General features: G+C 42.0%; 1 protein-coding gene across 1 annotated transcript in view; it reads left to right on the plus strand.

Annotated features, from left to right (window-relative positions):
• Gpc6 (glypican 6) overlaps positions 1-14,006 on the plus strand; it is a 999,201-nt gene that overhangs the window by 403,294 nt on the left and 581,901 nt on the right.

Raw genomic sequence — 14,006 nt, forward strand, 5'->3', positions numbered from 1 at the left:
AATGCAGATGATGCTTTCTTAAACCTCTAATTCCTGGCACTTTGTAACCTTGTGTGAGGAGAGCTAGAACAGGGTGTGAACTCTGAGATGGAGCACAGTGTGGATTTTTCACTGAGACATAAGAAGTAATTTGTCCTGTTTCCCTTTTCTTCAGGGGAATACTGAAGGCCACAGTATTCATTTTCTTTCTTCTGTTTTGGTTTGGTTTGGTTTTTCTCTTCTTTTTAATTGGGTATTTTATGTATTTACATTTCAAATGTTATCCCCTTTCCAGGTTTCCCTTTCTGGAACCTCCTTCTGCCATCCTCCCTCCCCCTATTTCTATGAGGATGCTCCTCTTCCTCCCACCCACCCACTGCCACCTCGCCTCCCTGGCATTCCCCTACTCTGGGGAAATGAGTCTTCACAGGACCAAGGGCCTCTCCTCCTATTGATTCCTGACAATGTCATCCTCTGTGACATATGCAGCTGGAGCCATGGGTCCCTCCATGTGTACTGTTTGGTTGGTGGTTTAGTTCCTGGAATCTCTGGAGGCATTGGTTGGTTGATGTTATTGTTTTTCCTATGGGTATCCATACCCCTTCAGATCCTTCAGTCCCCTCTCTAACTCCTCCATTAGGGTCCCCATGCTCAGTCAGATGGTTAGCTGCAAGCGTCTGCCTCTGTATTTGTACGGCTCCTGTCAGTAAGCCCTTTTTGGCATCTTCAATAGTGTCTGGGTTTGCTGGCTGCGTATGGGATGGATCCCCAGGTGGGGCAGTCTCTGGATGGCCTTTCCTTCCGTCTCTGCTCCACACTTCGGTTGGGGACCCTAGGCTCAGTTCAATGCTTGTGTGCAAGCATCTGTATGGGTTAGGTTTCAAAGAGCCAGAAGGAGCCGGTGTTGGTGCCAGGTTATTAAAACGTCAAATTTCCCCCAAAGTGGCCTAGAATGTCGTCTATGAGTTAACTATACCATAATCATCCATGGAGACAGGAGATGAAATGAGTGTCTCCTTGCTTCTCAAGGAAAAGATCCTGTGAGTCCCCGGGGAAACTTTTCATAGCCCTACCTTCCAGAAACCTGGCTGGAGCCTCGCCCATCTGTGAAGTGTAATAATTTTTGAAAGAATGAGCCGGACTGAAATGCCTGGGTGGGCAGGGGTGGGAAAAGAATGGCCCAGCTTTTCCAGAAATCATAAATAGCTAACAGTATCAAGTTAGAGGCATGTTCTGCAAGGACCTAAGACTCACCCATCCTTCAGTTCTGCTCCATACATGCTTGCTGAAGAGAACTAATACACTAGCCTTTGATTCACCCTCTGCTGCACTCCCCTCAGAATTCACCGAAAGAAGACGCTCGTTGTCTCTCTGGATTTCAAACTGGCAATTCCACCCCTCCGGTTACATACACTTTTGACTGGAAATTGCTCAGCATCCCTTAGAGTTTGCAAAGCGCCATGGAAAATTATTGAAATGAAACGCATTAGAATATGTAAATTGCTCCCATTGTTCTTAAGTGCTTCTTCACATAGGATATGATCAGTTCAAAGACGAGGTAGGACTCCTTCATGACAACACTGATTGTGTTTACAGCATGGGGTCCTCTCCCACAGGGGAAGCTATACTTCAGGAAAGTTTCTTGAAAGTTGTTTTAAACTTTCAGACTTCTAAATTCCATTCTCATTAACCTCTTTTTATCCCTGCCTTCATTTATGTCCCTCTGTTTTGAAGAGAGATTTCGGTTTGGTGGCAGTTGCAAATACTTGCCGTAGTAAAACTAATAGGAAATAATTTTGTTCTCCATGTTGTTAGGTGCATTCTGATTTCAAAACATTATTTTTCATGCAAATTTTAACAAAGACTGACTGATGGGACATGTCTCTGAAGTATGGAGCAGTGAGCATCCAACTTAAGTTTATTATTATTATTATTATTATTATTATTATTATTATTATTATTATTATTATTGGTATACCAATGTTGTATCTGCATGTACACTTGTTTACCAGATGAAGGCATCAGATCCCATTACAGATGGTTGTGAGCCACCATGTGGTTGTTGGGAATTGAACTCAGGACCTCTGGAAGGGCAGCTAGTGCTTTTAACCTCTGAGCCATCTCTCCAGCACCCAGCTAAGTTTTTAAAACACATTTCTTCATTATTATTGCTTCTTTTTATTTCGTTCAGAGATAGTGTATCCCCATGTAGTCTGTTAAATTTACCTTCTTTTTAAACAATTTGTGTTTTGGTTGTTGTTTGTTTGTTTGTTTGTTTTAAAGGCAGGTTTATGCTATGTAGTCCTGGCTAGCCTGGAACCCACTCTATAGACAAGGCTAGCCTTGAAAGTTTCCAGAAATCCTCCTGCCCCTGAATCTTGAATGCTAATATGGCTATCCCAGCTGTCCTTCACATCTAGGCCTGCACTTTAAGCAAGGGATGAACTAGCATCTGCACACACACACACACACACACACACACACACACACACACACGCATGAATGTACGCACACACGCACGGATGCACGCACACAGAGACACACAGACACAGATACAGACACACACACATACACACACACACACACACACACTACCATGTAGTTAGCAGGATGCTGGTCTTCTAAACCCTGAATATGGCTTTGGCACAGAGACTTACCCTCCCCTTTACCCACCTGAGAAAGAAAAGTACTTTAAAGCAGTTGTATTTTAACCAATGAACAATAGTCATATTAGTTATCTATCACAAGATAATATTTTGATGGAACTACAAATCATAGAATGATCAGATCAATCTAATCCTCCTAACCATTGCTTGTAATCCACTCTTTTGACTGTCTTAGGTATGTAGGATGTATGACTGTTGAACACAAACACAATTCTGCAGAGCAAGTAGCTAAGGAGTATTCCTCTGCTCGGCAGAAACTTTGTGCCCTTTGACCTGCACCCTCTCTTTCTTGCTCTTCTCCTCCTCCTTACCCAAACTCTGGAGATCGCCACAAGATTCTCTTTCTATACATTTGGGCTTTAGATTCGGCACACAATTGAGATCCCTATTTTTTTTTTCCTGTGCTTGGCTTACTTCACTTAGCTGAGTATCCTCTAAGTTTATTTTCACTGTAGCAAATGACAGCCTTTTTTTTAAAGATTTTTATTTCTCTGGTGGCCAAAATGGGAGAAAAAATATGGATTCATTCCCTTCTTTGTCTTTAAAAGTTACCAAAAACTTTTTCATTGAAAAAACATGTTTCAGAAAAAATATTTTAGTCATGTTTCTCTCTTCCCTCAATTCCTCCTTATCTTTCTATCTATCCATTTAATACACACAGTCTCTCTCTCTCAAAGAAAGAAAAGAAGAACAAAAATACAAAAACTACACACACACACACACACACACACACACACACACACACACACACACACACACAAACCCTTCGAATCCACAGAATCGGAAACCGAAACAAACAAAAATGAATAAGAACAAAAAAAATGCCCAAACAAAGCAAAATGAAGAAAAAATCCACAGAAATCCCATTGAGCTCATTTTGTACTGACCAGCTATTCCCAGGCACAGGCCCTGGCCTGAAGTGTGACTGACATGCCCAGCGATACTCTCCTGGAGAAAACAGAACTTCCCTTTGCCAAGAGAAATGACCAAAACCTTAAGGAAGGCTTGAAACGCTAAAACTGCTTAAGCTAGAACATTGTCTCCCAGTGTGTGCCTTGTCTCGGTGTAAAGCCCAGTACTGTGTGGCTTGAGATGACTGAAAATATGAGTCAGTTAGTGTTTGACCTGTGGTGAGGGTAAGTGCAGGGCTCTAAGGACATAAGACATCTACAAGAATGCAGCTGCAGGCAAGGAGACAAAGACTCCTGCAACAAAGAAGCAAAAGAAAAGAAGGCTACCCCAGAGTTACAATGTAGGGAGTAGGCTGGGATTTATGGACTGGTGGGGTATCTTAAAATAAAAGTTTATGTTTGACTTAGTTGTCACCTTTGGGAAAGAAAACTAGGTTTTCCGGACATATTATGCAAATGCAGGCATGACCTAGAGCATTCACGAGTAATCCACACCGTTGCTCTAAGTCAGGCTCTCACAGGCTGGCACACGAGCAAATGCAGATCAACCTACTCCCTGTATCGTTGGCTACCGGACTAATTGTGATTCATACCTGCCACCCACCTTGGGTGCATTTTGTGAGCAATTCAGAGCATAGGTAATTATGGTAGATTGCTCCCGTGCCAAGAAGACATTGCATAAATCCTTCAGCTGAGGCACAACTGACATACTGTGAGTAATACTCGGCACCTTAGAGAAGATTTATATTCAGAGTCCCGTGAGCCCGAATGTACTCCGCCTTTCATTCCTCAGCTGCTTGACTGGAACCATGGCACTCAGATATTTCCCAAATTCTCCATTTTCATGATAGGATAATCAATAAAGAACAACTATTAATTCAGAGTCACTCTGATAGACTGGGACTAGACAGTTTTACTAGGATATTGATTACCTTGGTAATTTACCACTGAGGATAGACACTTTGGAGGTCATTAGAAGTATAGTTCTTGCTGATGCTGTTACGCACAGATTCTCCGTCACTCATCAGACTTATGTGGGCCCCTTGATTCTCCTGAACCACAGAACCCAGAGTAGCAGGTCCAGCGATCAGATCTCATACACTATAGCCTGAAACGTAGAGGAAATGCTGGGGTGACTACTCTCTTTAAGATGTGGTTCTGAGAACCTGCTCTAGGATGGTTCAAAACCCTATTTTCTTGGCTTAGGAAATAGGTGTCTTCAAGTTCCTTCTGTATACTCTCTCTGTGCACCTCTCTGTGTGTCTCTCTGTCTCTCCCTCTCTCTCTTTGTCTTTCTCTGTGTGTATGTGTCTGTTTGTCTGTCTGTCTGTCTGTCTCTCTGTCTCTTGCCATAGATGTCTTTTACGGCCATGTATCATTTAGGGACTTTTCATTTATGTTTTTTTAAAGATTTGTTTATTTGCATTTTATGAGCAAATTCTGTGCTGCTCTGAAGGTACAAAGATACAGAACAAATCACGAGACCTAAATATCTCTTACCTGTTCCCAGTGCTGACCTTGTTGACATGATGCCTCTTCTCCTTGTACACTGGATTTTCAGGCTGTGTGTGCCTGCAATAAGAAAAGGGTGATATTTTTGAATTATCTCTCTTTTCCTGGAACTTAGCTTTTACTCTCTAGAGGGAAAAATGTCAGTATTTATAAAATTTAAACTTTCAAAGCAAATGCATCCCTGTCCCCTATATTTTGCTGCAACATTGGTTCCAGGTCACTGCCACTGTACCTTGCTGCATTTGTACCTGTTTTTTAACTTCAAGAACCACTCAGACCTTGCAGTGAGTGTATCAAGGCTTTGCAGGGCCTAAGATCAATGTGCGAGAGGAGGAGTTAATGCTCTGTACTAAGAAGTGTTGGTTCTCAGCCAGATCCGGGAAATAGGGTTGTAATCCCTACTACTTGGAAGCAGTAAGGCATGGGAACTTACAGGTAATCTCAACTCCAAGCTGGCTCTAGTGTGTATTCAAAACCAGATGGGCAGCATAGATCCAGATAGGTCACCATATAAAGCAAGAAGCTAAGAAAGGGTTTGGGAACATAACTCAGTAGTGGAGCATCCCCGTGTGAGTCCATATGTTCATTCTCCAATATTTGCAAAGTAAGCAAGCAAGTAAGAAAGTAAGTGAATTACTTATTAGTAAAGACTGTAGTTGAATACAACTCCTCCCCATTCAACTCTTAAACTTCTAACAGGAACCAGCATTAGTTCAGGAAAAACATTTGAGTGTTACAGTGAAAGCTGCTTTTGTCAGTGCTATTGTAAAACAGCAAAAGTCATTGTGGAGTTGACTAAACACTGGAAACTGTGACTGAGTCTTGGACCTGGCTTATTATACAAGTTCCGGTCTGACATTTCTGCTCTGTTAGAAAACAAAAATAAAACAGATGAGTGCAGAGGAAATGTAGCTTGGTTACAGAGACTCCTCCAGAATATGTATAAGAGTAAAATATCTAGCTAAATCCTTTAATCAAACTCAAGATAGTTTAGACATGATGGGCAACATTGTACTCACAGGTAACAGTAGTATGTTGTTCCCTTAAATGTTGTTGAAAAGTAGCCCCAAACCATTTTTATCACAACTAGGAAAAATTAAATAAATTATATTGGTAGTAAATCTGAAAAATATAAGAATAACATAGCAGTAATGTTAAAGTATAGTATATTATACCCTCCAAAATATCTTAAAAGTACTTAATTTTGAGGAGGTCAAGAAAGATTGTACAAATAAGCACTATACATTTTTTGATCATTAAATCGCCACAAAATAAAGTGGTTTCTCGTGACCCCTGTTTGCTCAAAGTCTTTCAAAGTGATATTTTAAATGACAGGCTCATTCTGATGAAACAACACCTATGTGTTTAGGTCTCTCCTTAATTTCAGCTAAAGGAAAATGAATGTAGTTGGTACTGGTGCCAGAGAATCACTTAATTTGAGACCCTTGGATTTAAAAACAGTGGCCTTTGTGATGGATTCAGAGAAGGCCTCTATGTCCTGCAGTCCCCTGCTCATCCCAGTGCTATGGGTAGGAAGGCTCTTCCTGCACTGCTTTAGACTGAGCTCCCGAGGACTGGGGATATTGTTTCTTCTTGAACACCAATTCTTGGCGACATAGTTGTTACTTTTTAAATAATCAGTGAGAGTCATATTATGCAACCGGGAAAGCTCCTGTCTGACCAGAGATATACCAAAATGAAGGCTCTCCTTCTTAAAGACAATTTGGAATGCTTATCAGAGTAGAAGCAGCTGCATTTTGGACTTACTTAGAGATTTTATTTAATGTGGTGTGAAAAAGTAACCAGTGTTAAAAATAAACAATAATCCACATACACAAACACACACACACACACACACACACACACACACACACACACACTTCGTTATAAGAAGTAATTCCAATGAGGTGCAGTTTTGTACGAATTCACTGCAATGAGTAGAAAATAAGGTGAGAACATATTTTATGATGTTTTGTGTTATTTTTAATTGTTATAATCTTCAAGCTGGATATGTATGTTCCTTCAGAGTAAAAGCATGTTAGAATTCTTATCAGTCAGAAAAACATCTTCACCAATCCAAATGAATTAGAATGTGTGACTAAAGTAAAGGCACTCTGTGCACTGGGAGCCTGGCAGTTGATACATTGTTACTCGAAGCAAATGGCAAATGCTGGCTCCTGTGGTGGAGAACTGATATAAATCAAGCTCATACACTATTTCATAAATGAATGGAGACTCATAGGAAACACTTTTTTTAGTGATCAGTGAAAATGATTGCCATCAAAGAAGGGCCTGATTGCTAACCACCGCTTAGTGTTTAAGCATAACATCTGGCCAACTCCGAGGGAAAACATGCCGGGCTTAAAAATTGTTTACTCTAACCTTCAAGTCATATACATATAGACAACAGGCAAGGAAACATCTGATGTCCCTCAGGTTTCCGCTGGGAAACAAATATAACTCATCGTCAAGCAAACATCCACTGGTTGTTTTCCCCCCTCCTGGATATTTCCTTGCAAGCTATTGAGTAATGGGGGTAGGAGAAAATTAAGGTGATTAGAGTTCTTAAAATATATAAAGGATGATTTTTACTTTGCATTTCTCTGTGTGTGTACCCTTTAATCTATGTGGAACTGCAGTGTTTAATTCAACTCAGGTTGTGCAAGGCACAAACCTGAAGGACGAGTGGAGACACAGATGAATTCAGGACCCGCAGGCCTCCACTTAAACTATTGTTCCCTGGCTTCTACCAAATTATTTCAGATACTTTTCCTTTTACCCCTCTATGTTGGCTTCATTATTAACCCAAAGATTAAATGCCTCCCCCAGCAGTCACTGTAAGAAGAATCCTTCCTTGCATTCCTGGCTACACTCCCAGAGATGCTCATGTACCTGGGAAGCACTTACATTGTCCAAATCATTTCTAACAGGTTATCTATCTTCCTAAGCTGAGGAAAAGTGGATGAGGGTATCTTTATGTGCCTGAACCTAACACCGACACATAAGGGGTACTCAGCAAATACAGGGTGCATGGGTGAATGAGCAACTGAACAATTCTCTCAGTCCAGTTTAAATACGGAACAAGGGCTGCTGTAAAACTGGTAAGGAGGACTGGGGGACAGCTTAACAATAAATGGCACTTGATGTATAGCAGGTATAATCCTAAGGACCAACGTCCTGGTCCCAGAATCCACACAATAAAACAGGCATCCAACCCATGCCTTTAACCCTGAATCCTTGAGGGCTGTAGTCTTCCAGGCTATGGGAGAAAATGTGACTTCTGTGTGCAAGGAGAAAGTTTGCCTAAGAAGAAAAGCAAAGGGGGGTGAGGTAGAACCCTGATGACTTCTGACCTCCTAGGGCCACAGGAATGCATATACATACACATATACATACATACATACATACATACATACATACATACATACATACACACACACACACACACACAAGGACATACACTGCAATACTATATATGCAGGCACACAGACCCTCACAAAGAAATATACAAGAATGCTTTTTAAAACTATGCTGATGGAAACTAGAGCACAGGGAATTGATGAAGACCATGCCGGGCTGATCACCTGACACTCACGGGTGTCTCTTAAGATGCTCTTGTGAGAGGAGAGTCTGTATGCCTACATGGCTGGCAGACTAATAATAAAACTTTATTTGTAAAAATCATATGGGTGCTTAATTTAAACTGATCTTGTGAGTAACACAAAGTGATGTTCAAAACTTTAATCAGAGAAACCATAGTCCTTGGAGTATGATTTCTTTGCCCATTCCAAAATGAATGTTCTTTTGCCAGGCCCCAGTTGGGCAGCTTGGTGGGATAACTTTCCCACTTAGACAAATTAGAGTATAAGCCCCTATTTTCCAACGACATGGAGTGAACTAAAATTAGCATTGATTTAATGCTCGGGGGCAACTTAAAGTGACATGTGAACATGAGAAAAAGCTAGCTTCTAAATCCTATAATTCTCAGTGGGCACTTTTCGTTGGTCCATTTCGGTATAATCTTGTTCTCAGGGATAAGGCTCTCTGTGTCAACATTTTTCCAAGAGTCTGACTTTTTGTCTTCCACTAAATATGGTAGTCTTTGTTTCTCTGAGACCATGTGAGAACAGAAGGGAAATTTCTTCTCAGGGAAGGCAGGGCAAAGTGTATAAACTTCTTGCCAGAGGTTATCACAGTCTAACTGCAAGAAGGAATGTATGTGTCTATAAACAAACTTAGACACCATCCACTCGGAATTATTAAGTAGCTGGTGGAATGGCCCAAGTGGTAAAGACACAAGCTGTAAGCAGCAGCCCCCTTGACCAGAAAGGAGCCTCCAAGGGCTAGAGAGATGTCCAGAGGTAAAGTCACACAGAGGCCAAGCAGACGGCCTTTCTCCCAGCGTGGTACTCCCAAACCTTTGGCACGGTTTCTGCTCTCATCCCTGCCCCGTCGATTGCTCACCTCAGGTCTGCACCCTTACCTCTTGAATAATTTTTCAATAGTCATTTTCCTCCTGTATTTGTCCATTCCTTTTATTTGCTTTGCTTTTAATCTGCAGCTATGTTATGGGTGGATGTGTGTTCCAAATTCTGAGCCAGGGATCGAGTTCAAGGCTGAGGTTGGCACACAATTGCAGCTCCTAAACGAATAGAGAGAGAAAGGTAGTCAACTTTACCTGAGTTCTTTTGGTGGTAAGTCACTTTTTTTTTTTCCTTTAGAACACCCACCATCCGGGAAACCTGTAACCATAAAAGAGGCTTTTATTCTACTTCAGGCCTTCTGAAGCTCCCATTCATTATTTACAGTATCTTTAACATAGGGAAACAGCCAGCTGTTCTGCTGTGCCACGAACTCGAAGGTTCTACCTTGCCTGCCAAAGTCAGGCTACCCGTGAGCGAACTGAGACAGTTGGTCGCTTTATGTAGAGAGGCCCAGGGCCAATGTACTTATAGGTTTTCTGCTTTCAGTCCCAATTATTCAAAAATGCCAAAACAAACCACCCCATATTTTAGAGTTGTGATGCACAAATGCCATTGTTGGGTTTTCCTCTGATCTTTGCTTACTCTGGGGGCCGTTTATGTTTGTTTTGTTTGCAATGCTGGAGTGGGAGCTGGGGTGCCTGATGCCAAGCAGAGGCTCAGAACTCTTAGCCACTTCTGTGAATAAATACGTAGGGAATGGGAGCAAAAGTCTTATGAAGTCAATTTTAGGTTTAAAAAATATAAAATATATAAAACACTTGGCATCATTTCTCCTGGAAATAACCAAAGAATACCACGTATCGATTATCCTTTGAAATGCTCTAGAATGGTTTTTTTCACCCTGAGATGCTAATCTTTGGCGAGACAGGTTTCTCCCTATGCTGCTCAGGTGGGAGGGACTTGGTGCTTACAGATGAACATTCCTTGTGCTCTGAGCAGGTATGTTTTTCTCCTTCCAAGACAAGCTGTCTGAGGCTGAGGCAAGGCTCAGTAGAGTTCCCTTCCCTGACTCAGAGTTACCGTCTGAATGGCAGGCTGCCCTGCCCCTTTGCAGAGCCTTAGAGCTTTCTCCCCATCTCGATGGTAAGAGAAGGATTCTACATCTCTCCATTCTGACTTCTTGTACAAACTCATGATCTCTCAATAGATCTGCTCTTACGGCCAACAACTGCCGGCTGAAAATAATCCCTTACACTAGTCAACTCTGACACGTAGCTCATAACTATTAAGAATTTGAAATAAAAACCGCTTTGTCTAAATAAATAAATAATACATTTTCTCCCACATACTGGTCACATAAGGCTTTGGACATACAGGACACTGACTTAAGCAGCTCCCATCCTTAGGAAAGTTCGTGTTCCCCAGATAATGAAAACAAAGAACGAAGCATACCCCTTTGATAAGTAAGGGTGAGATGGTGACATCACAGCACTCCTGATTCCGTCATCTCCAGAGTCTCAACAACATACCTTCCCCACATGGACCGAACTCTGTGCTCTCCTGCCTGTTTTGTGTTCAAAATGAGATGTTCTGAAGGATTACTGTGTTCCTTCCGTGCATAGACCGACATGCCATCTGCAAAAGCAACATGTGCAGTCACTTTGACAGAAAATAAATCTCACATAGCACAGAAAGTCACAAAAGAAGTCATGGAACTGACTGAAAACATATTCACAAAGGCTGACTCCCAACCATATTTCCTTCCCTTGGAAAGGTTTGCCCCAGACTGGAAGAGCCGGAGGTCAAATCTCTAGATGAGGCCCCCATGTGTCTCCTGCCCACTCAGTGGCTCAGTAAAGACCCAAGGCAGTGCTGCTAGTTTGGCTCCATTCCTCATGTCCTTCCTCTCACAAACACAGTGGTACGCATATTCTGACTTTGTATCATTAAGGCCTAAGGGAACTTGGTGGGTTTGGAGGCATTGAGGGTTACAAGCTCTGTGGCTTCATGGCTCCCCAGGTGACAATTCATAGTTGTTTTTACATTCACCATTTTCATGGGAACGAAATAAACATGTTTAAAAGTTAATCTTGTGCAATCTTCAGTTAGTAAGAATGTGAATAGCTTAAAAGGAACTCAAAATACTTGAACAACCAAATGCAAAAGGCAGTCATGTTTGTAGGTGTGTGTTAGCGTGTGTGCAAGTGTGTGTGTTCGTGTGTGCGTTTGTGTGTGTGTGTGTGTATGTGTGTGTGTGTGTGTATGTGTGTGTGAATTTTCAGTGTGGGAAGAAGCAAAGTTGGATTTGGTTGGATGACAAAATAGCCTACAGTTCTTGCACCTTGCTCTGTATGGTAAGGATGTAAACTCAGGAGTGGGGCTTGATCCCACTTGCCAAAGCCACAGCTGTGCCTGCCACAGTTTCTCACAAATCAGTATTCCTTTGAAAGAATTTGGAAAATAATTTTTGTGCCACCTTGTCATAATGTCACTGTGGCCTCAGTGCCCTTCACTTCATTGATGGCTATGCAGAATACTGACTCAGTGATCAGTTTAAGAAGCAAACTTTATTTAGTCAATTCACCAAAGATGTGGTAATGACTCTAACATTAGGTAATAGTAAGGTGGCTGGTGTCTTCTGATTTTTCTGTTCTTATTTACAAATATATCAGCATGATTAGCTTTAGTGTTATCTGTGAGAGAAAGGCTGCATCACAGGGCTCTCTCCTGGGATGTGTCAGCCATTCTCTAGCTGAATGACTCGCAGGTCTTCAGTAGCTAAAGCCCGTGACGCTAGCTTGGCCTATCTTGCCTTCTGTTAAAGTGGTGCTGGTGCAGGATGTTGAGTTTACTGGGGTGGAAATGAAGGGTGGTAATTGGCATGTGTGACCGGTGCTCTTGGAGATTGTGAGGAGACAGTGTTGAGAAGTAGTCAGGAGGCTGGGGGGGAGGGGTGAACGAATGCTGGGAATAAGCTGGTGTCTAGTTAGGATGGCTCTAACTTTGCAAGTGAAACAAGCAAAATGTCAAAGACCAAGCTAAGGGAATGCCCTCCTATTAAATGTGGTGTGGAAGATTAATTATAGAAATTCCACGCTTTGACCCAAGGATAGCCTTACGTCTTCCTTACGAAGAACTCCTTGTCTGCTGGGAGGCCAAAGAGCAGGTGTCTAATCACTGCCACTCTGAGTGGTCAACTAACCCAGGTCTGAAGGACTCCACCCTATCTTGTGTCTTAGTGTGATACGGGCTGTTGTCGCTCCAGGCTCCAGAAAAATCTGTGAACCTGTCCAACCTCAAAATCCCTTCTTCTCAGAGTTCTTTCTCTTCACTGAGCACAGGATAAGACATTCTTCGAGTGTTTGTATTCCATTTCTCCTACTGTATAGTAGGTTCTGGCAGAACATTCTTTATAATCACAAAGAGAGCAATGCTGTGAGAAAAATTTATCAGCCTATAACTAGGCAGCAAGAGAATGGGAATAATTTCAAGATAATAAAATACTTTGTTATTTAGCTCAGTTACGGTTTATTTTTGAAACTTTATATTACACACTTCCAAGAATTTCCCAAGTCAGACTAAAACAGCCTGACTCCCTTGCCTTATTTCTGACTCGTGTACTGACCTGTGACTACAGGGACTCTTGTCAAATCTCTTTGCCAAATTCTTTAGCTAATCACAAGTTGAAACGGCCTTCTCTCCTGTGGTTTTCCTGCAGGCCTTGCATTGGCGCAGTTTATGCCCTCTGACTTGGCAACCCCTTTCAGAATACTTTCTGTGGTTTCATAGCCAAGAACCCTTGACCCGCCCCCTATGCTGTTCACCATGGGGCTCACCAAACTGCCCCAGCCATTCTGGCACGAGAGTCATTATGAAGATATGGACTAGAACAAGTCAGCGTGCCAGCAGGGCCGCGTCAGTCAGAACTGTCCTTCAGGCAGAAGCCTGAAGTAGTCTGTGAAAGAGAGCAGACCTCTTTTTGCCACGCCATAGACAACTGTGTGAGAGGCTAAATCCAAGCATGTAATCAGGTGAGCTGCCTAGACTAATGTACCTTGTATTCTATCAGAACTGTGCTGCCCACGGGTAGATCAGGGATGTAAGTATCTCGGCATGTGGTCAAACATGTGCCAGCTAGAACAGCTACCATCTCCAGGTCATGGAGACTTCTCAAGACATGCACAGTTTTGGTATACTTCCATTTAAACTTGATCCAATTCGCCACTTTTCTTTCTTTCTTGAAGGTATCTCTTCTAAGTTATGTAATTGACCAGGAAATCATAACTGGAACACTGGTTGAAGATCAACAGGGTTTCTTTCTTTCTTCCTTCCTTCCTTCCTCCCTTCCTTCCTTCCTTTTTCTTTTCCTTTTTTTAAATTCTCATCATTTTAATGGACAATAGTTTGCGGTTGGCTTCTGAATGGTTTAGTTAAACCATATACTTAAGACACCCCCACAGCAAGTTCATGCCCCTCAAAAGGTAGCATCGATTGGGTCCTATCCATATTCCACT

The sequence above is a fragment of the Rattus norvegicus genome, chromosome 15, assembly GCF_021556685.1.
Source record: "Rattus norvegicus strain SHRSP/BbbUtx chromosome 15, alternate assembly SHRSP_T2T, whole genome shotgun sequence".
Lineage (NCBI taxonomy): Eukaryota > Metazoa > Chordata > Mammalia > Rodentia > Muridae > Rattus > Rattus norvegicus.